Here is a 7,077-nt window from a genome sequence, read left to right as displayed (position 1 = left end):
GTTTGAATTTTTTTTTTTTTTTCTGGGATGCTTGTTTTCTTGCGAAAAATACAGTTCTCCAGATTGTATGCCAAAACCGCTGCAGCGGCCCCTGGTGAGGTGTTTAGCTGGTTTTGTGGAGGCGGGAAGGAAGTGGATAGGTGGAGCTTCTGTTCCAAAAATTTCCCCCAAAGTGCGGTTGACAGCGTACAGACGGGTGGGGTGCGTGGGGCCGCCGTCACCAACCGGGAGACGCTTCGGCGGGGCCAGGGATGTAGTATAAACGTTAATGGATGTCCAGGGTGCGCGTTTCGCCGGCCGCGGGCCGGAGGTACTGGGGAAGCGCCGGCAGGAGCTCCAGGCGAGGATGCACCTTCTCCTGCTTGGAAAGGTAGAATTAGGGAAGGCGGGAGGGTGAAGGTGGCCCGGAAAAGATCACCTCACTACCAAGGGGGAAAAGAAAGAAAAGAAAAAAAAAGAGAAGAAATGCAAATACAGGGGGGAAAGTGTTATTTCAGGAGCCACCAAGTCAGGGATCACATAAGTCTGGAAGTCGGTGTCATTTTTACTGAATTTTTAAAAGAAAGTTGTCTGTCTCTCATTTCCAGAGTATTTTTATGGAAGGAGAAGGCTGAAACAAAACTCAAAGAAGGAATAATTTTGAAAGTGCCTTTGACTACTGGATCTGAAAGTTAATTCTTTTGATGAAGTACTTTAAGATTTTGGATAATGTTATTTGTAAAACAGGTCTACTACATATGATATCCCTCGTTAATTATAAACCAACCATGTTTTACTTTATGGTGAAAAATTTAAAGTTTATCACAATTTAAATTATTCCCCAAATCAGTTTATCTCCAGATTAGTAAAGTTGGCATATAAGCATATAGGTGTTTTGTGGGGGAGGGGGAATTTTATCTGTTACTCTTGTTGCAATGTAGTTGACAATTTGAACCAGAATTTTAGCCCAGCCTTTAGTCTAACAGTTCCTATTCAAACCACCCCATCTATTTTGTAGTTCCTAATTCCCCCAATACTTCCTAGCCCAATTAACCAACCCCTTAAAGTAAGCCCAACCCAACAAAGTTGCTGACACCACCATATGCCAACCTGCTCGTGCCCTTGGCAAGGAAATTTTGAGCTAAAATTGCCCCCAAATAGACTGGCTAGCCTCAGTGAATTCATCATTCCTGGAAGTGTGAGTCAAGCACTAGTCTGTGACCCCTCGATTAGGGACATTGTAGAAAATATTTGACTATCAAATGAATGTTTAGATTTGTGATTTTTAAAGTCTATTCCAGACCCTTGAGATACTATATTTCCAACATTTGAGTTTCTGGATTTCTATTAAATTAAGCAATTTTCCTTCCTCATGACCATTTTCTAGAGTTGAATTGTCCAATATGGTAGCCAGAAACCATATGTGGCTGTTGAGCACTTGAATGTAGTTAGTCCAAACTGAGCATTGCTGAAAGTGTGAAATATACACCAGGTTTCCAGAATTAGTATGAAAAATATGTTAAATATCTCAATAATTTTTTTTTAAAATATTGATTTCAGAGAGGAAGGGAGAGGGAGAGAGAGGTAGAAACATCAATAGTGAGAAGGAATCATTGATCAGCTGCTGCCTACACGCCCCCACCCTGAGGATCAAGCCTGAAACCCAGGCATGTGCCCAGACCAGGAATCGAACCTTGACCTCCTAGTTCATAGGTGGACACTCAACCATTGAGCCACACCAGCCGGGTAATAATTTTTATATTGATTATATGTTAAAATGGTCAAACTTTTGAATTATTAGGTTAAATAAAAATATTAAATTTAATTTCATCTTTGTTTTCACTATTTTTTAGGGTGGATACTAGACAATTTTAATTTACAGATGTGACTAGCATTATATTGTTGAACATTGCTGTTCTAGACCAACACCCATGGTAACATGAAGCCCCCATCTTTGAGTATGGTGGCTGGTAATACTGAGTAGGTGGTAACTTCCAGCTGCCATCCTAACTTCCGAAGTTAAATCAAGGCCCAAACTCAGCCATTGGAACCTTTAAGAAGAATGTTACCAACATCTAACACCTACCATTTAATCTTTAACACAGTATTGGGTTTGAGCCCAAACCATGGAAATATGGTACAGATCTGTCTAATTAAGTCAGATTTGATCACAGCTTTCCACATTTTGTAAAGAGAGAGACTGGGAAGTCCAATATGTTAGGAATGACTCTGGAAAAAATGTAGACCCCAAACAAAACTTCCACAAGTAACTTTTCACTACCACTGTTCAGCAGACAGGACAGCGGTAAGAGAAGACGTGAACAAATGAAAAGGTGAGTCATATTTTTGGATAGGAATACTCAACATGATAAAGATGGCAGTAAATTAATACCTTTTTAATTAAATTTATACCTTTACACTAAATTCTGGTAAGATCTAGTCATCCTATTTTGTTCCATTGTTCTATCAGTTTCAACAGTCAGAGCCAAATTATTTTAATTACTATAAATTTAGAATATGTTTTAATTTCTGGTAGCACTAATCCTCCACACCCCAACTAGACCCTTTTCAGAAATTTCCTGGCTTCTTTTGCTGGCCTTGCTTCCCAATATGAATTTAAAATGAATTTAGCCACATATATACTGTAATCCCTATTGGCATCTACACTAATAAAAGAGAAAGATACATATTGGCCATACTTTCCCCACGCCCACCAGCCATTCAGGAGTGAGTATGCAAATTAACCCAACAAAGATGGTGGGTTAGTTTGCATAAGCAGGCTACAAGCAGCCAGGGCGCGAGAAAACGGGCATTCCGCACAGCCCCAGCTGCTCGGGGCCTCCGGGCAGTGTGAGAAGGCGGAAAGGCGGCTCCTGGCTGGAGTGAAAGCGGTGCCAGCAGCCAGGGGGAAGGAAGGCCCATTCTTGCACGAATCTTTGTGCATTGGGCCTCTAGCTAAAAAATAAAGTGAGATTTTTATCTCACGCTGTATACCAACATAAATTTCTAAAGAATTTAAGTGAAGTGTAAAAAAATTAAAATTAAGCCCTAGCCGGTTTTGTCCATCAGCCTATGGACAAAAGGTCCCAAGTACGATTCTGGTCAAGGGCGTGTACTTTGGTTGCAGGCTCCTCCCAGGCCGGGGCCCTGGTCAGGGCTTGTGCAGGCGGCAGCCAATTGATGTGTTTCTCTCACATCGAGGTTTCTCTCTGTCTTTCCCTCTCACTTCCACTCTCCCTAAAAATCAATGGAAAAAATATCCTCGGGTGAGGATTAACAACAATAACAAAAGAATTTAAAATTAAAGAAAACGAAGCCATGGACATACCAGAAGAAACCTCAGAGGATTAAAAAATATATAATCTCAGAGTGGGGAAGGTGTAAGTATGACACAAAGCATAAAATTCATAAAATGCAATGTTGATAATTCGATGACATAAAAATAAAAATGTTTTTCATGACAAAACCTGCCATAGAGTGAAAAAAGTGAGATGGGGGTTGTGTGAGTATACTTAGTGCCACTGAGCTGTATAGTTAAAAATATTTAAAGTGGTAAATTTTATTTTGTTATGTGTAACTAACTACAGTAGTAAGTAAGTAAATAAATAAAACCGCTAAAATGTTTTAAAGGTCACCCATGTTCTAGCTAAGTGAATTTTGCATAGCGTTCTGGTCCCATCCTCTGGGAGACAGACACTGGTGCAGTGGTTTGATTTCAGGCTCTGGAAGAGTCTGCTTGGGTTTGAGTCCCAGTTACCTGACGCACTGCCTGTGAAACTTGTTGCCAGTTACTCCACCTTCTAAAGTTTCTGTTTCTGTGGCTATGTAATGAGCTGTTTACAGTTCTTCCATAGGGTTATTAAACTATTCAGTAAGATGATGTATGTGCAGTACTTAGCATAATACCTGGCATACATATACTACATAGCCATTATATGTTCATAAACAATATAATTAATAGATGTCCAGTTCTTATTTTGGATTCTCAAGTAACCACAAGCAGCACTCTATTAACCTTGTAAATATGTTTTCTCATTTTTAAACACTGCTCTTATTACCCTTAAAAAGAACAAAGATTTTTTTTGGTGGCATTTAATGAACAGAATTAATGTATTGCAAAAAATGGTCAAAATGGTACATTTTATGTCATATTTCACCACAATATTTTGAAAAGCTTAAAAAGAAAAAGGTATTTGTTGAGTTTAGGGTCATCTCTAATTATCTTAGAGAGAACCTGGTATGGATTTGTTTGTGGTCCTAATCAGTAACACACCCATACACAGACAATGGAAAATGTTTGCAATCCATACATCAAAAGGCCAATTTCCCTAATAGTGTCTATAAATACATGAGAAAACGCAAACAAACCAATAGAAAAATAAGCAAAGGCTATGAACACGGTTTTCAGAAAAGGAAATACAAAAGGCTTCTAAATTGTGAAAACACTTATAGTTTGAGACTGTTGGGACATAAATTATATAGAGAATGCATAAATTTAAGTAAAGAGTTGCAATTAGTGCCACTCAGATGCAAAGGTGGCGTTTATCCTTCCTTGGTAGTTTAACTTTTGCTTCCCTCCCTTTGATCCAAGGCTGAGTTTTCCCCAGCTTCGTTGACCAGAGAAGCAAGGGGTGTGCGTGTGTGGAAGCCACGACTACCTTTCAAGTTCAGGGTAAAATCTCATTCAAACCGTGTAATCTTTGGCTTACCGGCATCACCTTACTTTGCCCTTAGAAATCCCCCGCATCAGCCTCTTAAAGCAAGTACAGTGACCTTTCTCGACACATCTTGTCCATTCCTGTGTTTAATGCCTGTATATTAGCCAATAATCAGAGTCTCTGAAATCATCGCTTGATTCTGGTTTTTCCTTCAAGTTCTGTATTCTCTTAAAACTTCAAGCAGAATTTATTATATGATTAATATGAAACGTCAGAGTATATGATGGAGTACATGGTGTTAGGTTAGAACCACACATACATAATGCCTTTTAGGCACTGTGGTTTTACACTTGGATTCAGTAGTTCCTTTCTACAAATTTACTTTTGGGAAACGGTCAGATATGTGACGAAAGATGTATTTACCAGCATGATCATTGTGAAGTTACATATTGGACTTTAAAAAGAAACAAAATAAATAGCCGAACAACATCCCTTTAGATATAGGATTAAAGGATTGATTATGTGGTTGCAACCATTAAAACATCCAGGTAGCTTTATTTATATTAATATAAAAGTTGTCCATAATATTAAACCAGATATAGAACAATATTTATGGTATGACCCCATTTTTTGTAAAAAAAATAAAAAAATTTAAAATTCACATGTGTATGCTTCGATTCCTGAGAGTAGAATTATGAAGAGACTTTCATTTTCTTTATTTACATATTGGTTGTATATTTTAATAATGGATTTTAACAGGGAAAAGCCATAAAGATATTTCAAATTTAAAAATAATTACCCTTAAAATTCTTGAACGGAGACCAAGTTTCTCTTCGTAGTCTCTCTTCTCAGATATTAGCACAGAACAAGGCATTTCCATAATTAATTTTCCTTCCTAAACTGAATTTTTCTGTCTATTTAGTTTCAGATATCATTAAAGCCCTACATGAATTAGGAGGAGTGTTGTGTGTTTGGGTATATGGTTTTGCTTCCAGGGCACATAAATTAAGGGCATAAATATCATCCCATTAACTCAGGGCTATCTTAACAAGCCATGGAAAATTGAGCCTATTCCATCTTTTTGCCACATGGGATCCTGGTGGTAACATTATCCCAAACCTCACATTCCTTGATCTTTGGCATTTGGCACACCAGGATTCTGCCTGGAATTCAACGGCTCAACTCCCTGCCCGAAGTTTAGTTACTTAGGGCATAGTGCTGGGGGGATCGTTTTAAATTTCAAGTTAGCAGGCGGGTCTGGAGCTGTCACTCTCCGTGGGCCGGGCCTGGGCGAACTGTAGAATCTCAGAACACGGAGGATGGGAGATCACTGCATCCACTTTCATTTTGCAAATGAGAAAATTCTAATCCTTGATTTCCTGTAAAGTGAGGAAGTTAGGCAAGGTGGTTTATAGGCTCCTTTTGGCTTCCAACCCTGCGATTTGTTTCCTAGTCAAGATCACGCAGTCCATCCCTATGGATCAGGTTTTTTTCCAGGGGAAGCTAGATTACTGGTTTTTGGCCGCAAATTGCATACTCACAGGAGTCAGGGGAAGATGACAGTACAATAGTGTAGGCTGAAGAGTGAACTTTTATGATCTTCCTGGAAAAAAAAAGCATGTGAAAGTATAACTTCATGGTTGCTTAGTGGGACTAAACACAGCTTTATTGTTGCATGAAGACTCATGGAGTCCCTGCTACGGGCCAGGCTCGCTGTCTTCAACATGACAGACAGGAGCCCTACCCCGTGGAGCTCCCGGGTGTTGGAGGAGATGGACAGGGAATCAGCCATTTAGTGGGATTTACGTGAGTGTTCTGACGGATCAGTGCCATGAAGGGACCTCAGAGCCTCTGCTCTCTGCTCCTGCAAAGGTGTCCAGCGGAGGGCGCCAGCACGGGCGGGAATCCAAGCTCTCCCCAGGCCAGCCATGTTTGTCCAAAAGAAACAAGTCTTTAAAAATCCACCCCCCACGCAGTGCCTTCTGCGGTTTTCTGAAAGTCCCCTGTGTTGTAGTGGTTGCTCCGTCGTGGATGCTATAAGGGTTTGGATCAGGGGGCCTCACCTAGTGAGGGGGGCTCTCAAGTCCCTTCTAAGGCAATGACCTTGGAGCTGAGACATGGAGGCTGAGCAGGAGTTAAGCAGTTGGAGGCAGGAGGGGAAGAAGAGTGATCCAAGCAAAGCACCATCCAAGGCCCCACGTCAGGGAAGGACTTGGGGGAAGTGAAAGAAGGTGCTTATGGCTGGGATGCCGTGAACCAAGGGCAGCAGGCATGGGTGCTGTGAATGGAGTGCTGGGAAAGTCCGGATGGCGATGGGTTCTTTAAGCCACGTTAGGAATTTCGGACTTGACTTCAAGAGCAGTGGGAAGCCACCCGATGACTGAAGGGAGTGACTCGAGCTGCTTCCGTTAAACTTGCTTGTTTCCTCATTGCGTCTTAT

At 40.6% G+C, this 7,077-nt stretch overlaps 2 long non-coding RNA genes across 3 annotated transcripts; both read left to right on the top strand.

Annotated features, from left to right (window-relative positions):
- Positions 1-6: 6 nt before the first annotated feature.
- LOC107182553 lies at positions 7-1,519 on the top strand. Of its 2 annotated transcripts, none has more exons than XR_001513267.1 (2): positions 7-94; positions 588-1,519. It is a non-coding gene; the product is annotated as an uncharacterized LOC107182553 (long non-coding RNA). The 2 variants fall into 2 exon arrangements; XR_001513266.1 differs by lacking the exon at positions 7-94 and adding an exon at positions 101-370.
- A 166-nt stretch (positions 1,520-1,685) lies between these two features.
- Positions 1,686-5,229, top strand: LOC107182554. Its single transcript, XR_001513268.1, has 2 exons — positions 1,686-2,312; positions 4,571-5,229. It is a non-coding gene; the product is annotated as an uncharacterized LOC107182554 (long non-coding RNA).
- Positions 5,230-7,077: the final 1,848 nt, after the last annotated feature.

Source organism: Myotis davidii, unplaced genomic scaffold (assembly GCF_000327345.1).
Source record: "Myotis davidii unplaced genomic scaffold, ASM32734v1 scaffold1017, whole genome shotgun sequence".
In the NCBI taxonomy this organism is placed as follows: Eukaryota; Metazoa; Chordata; class Mammalia; order Chiroptera; family Vespertilionidae; genus Myotis; species Myotis davidii.
The sequence above is the reverse complement of the archived record's forward strand: the minus strand, read 5'-3'. Positions and strand labels throughout refer to the sequence as shown.